Genomic DNA, 1,548 nt, shown 5'->3' on the forward strand with positions numbered 1-1,548 from the left:
GAGAGAATTTTGGTGGAATTCATAGGTGTTTGTAGGTGTTTGAAGTCGATTCGAGTGGAATTCCAAGCTGAGACATAAAAGGTTTTCTCAAAATTGAATCTCATCGTATTCGTAATTTTAATTGTAATTATTTCTAAGAATAATACTCATAAAAGCACCCTCATGAAATGCCTTGACCTATGTTTTTATACTAAACACACCTAGTGTAGGAAGAATTTTGTTACAATTATTGTTTTCGAGGCTTTAGAGTTTTTTTTCGAGTGGAATTGAAAGCTCAGACCTAGAATGTTTTCTCAAAACTGAATCTCATCCTATTCTTCATTTTAATTCTAATTATTTCTAAAAATAATGCTCACAGAACAAAAAAACTTTTTATCAAACGTTTTGGCTATGTACAATATTTAACGAGTGCATTCTTCTTTTTTTTTTCTATGGAAGGACCACCATCGCGTATGCAACACCGACCCTGTACCTTGGCTCCTACATGCGATAGAAAGGTAAACACCATCATCTCTATACAATTATTTCTATCCCTACGGTCGGATCGCGTATCCAATATAGAATTCGGCAAGAAAAGTTGTACAGTAATAATTAGACTGCGGATCTTTATGCATTGATAGAAAATTTGAATGTGAAACCTACAAAATGCAAACAATATACAAGAATAAAAAAAAAAAGGATCGAAAGTAAAGTTCGCGTTATAATATTTGCAGAATAAAATAAATAGCTACTTAAGTTCAATTTTTATAGGCACTTTCGCCAAGATTTTATTTTCCATAACGATGCGCAGTCTACTAATAATTTACGATGTGTATGAATTATTCATTGAAAGTAGCGTCCGCATATTTACGAGCGAAAGTGTACAATTGTCTCGCACGCGTTATTTAATTTAGTATCGCGTGAAACATTTTTTCTATAGAATCACAACCGAGTCCATTTTTATAATAAGTTTCTGTAAAAGCAAACACTATGCTTCGAAAAGAAACATCTAAAAACACTCACGGCTCGATGTATTATGTATCGTTCCAATTAATAATTAGCCGTATTTCGATACGAGTAAAATTGAGATTGTACGTTCAAAAATCGTTGTTATATTAAATATGTCGCCCTAGAGGCGCCACTGGAACGCAAATGGTTAAGACGTTTCTTCGATTCCTTTAGAAATAGATACAAGACGAAACCTCTGTAGGTTCGATGTTAAATCGAGGGTTTCGAGTAACGCTGAAAAAAGAAAAGACAGTCAGCGTGATAAGAACTCGTACAGGAACCTATTCAAAATGAAGCTCGATATATTTATTTGATTAATAAATTAGAAAAAGACAGTCAGCGTGATAAGAACTCGTACAGGAACCAATTCAAAATGAAGCTCGATATATTTATTTTATTAATAGATTAGAAAAAGACAGTCAGCATAATAAGAACTCGTACAGGAACCAATTCAAAATGAAGCTCGATACATTTATTTTATTGATAAATTAGAAAAAGACAGTGAGCGTGATAAGAACTCGCACAGGAACCAATTCAAAATGAAGCTCGATACATTTATTT

At 33.0% G+C, this 1,548-nt stretch overlaps 1 protein-coding gene across 7 annotated transcripts in view; it reads left to right on the top strand.

The window, feature by feature from the left end:
- LOC128888115 (myocyte-specific enhancer factor 2) overlaps nucleotides 1–1,548 on the top strand; it is a 96,043-nt gene that overhangs the window by 46,202 nt on the left and 48,293 nt on the right. For 5 of the 7 annotated variants that reach the window (XM_054144810.1, XM_054144793.1, XM_054144801.1 and 2 more), the window contains exon 2: nucleotides 439–497. The exons of 1 other annotated variant lie outside the window; for it this stretch is intronic. The gene's annotated coding sequence lies outside the window, so the exon portion shown is untranslated. Of the gene's footprint in view, nucleotides 1–63; nucleotides 498–1,548 lie in introns of those variants that run through there. One more of the 7 variants, XM_054144765.1, reaches the window with a different exon arrangement.

This window comes from Hylaeus anthracinus, unplaced genomic scaffold (assembly GCF_026225885.1).
Source record: "Hylaeus anthracinus isolate JK02 unplaced genomic scaffold, UHH_iyHylAnth1.0_haploid 0, whole genome shotgun sequence".
NCBI lineage: Eukaryota > Metazoa > Arthropoda > Insecta > Hymenoptera > Colletidae > Hylaeus > Hylaeus anthracinus.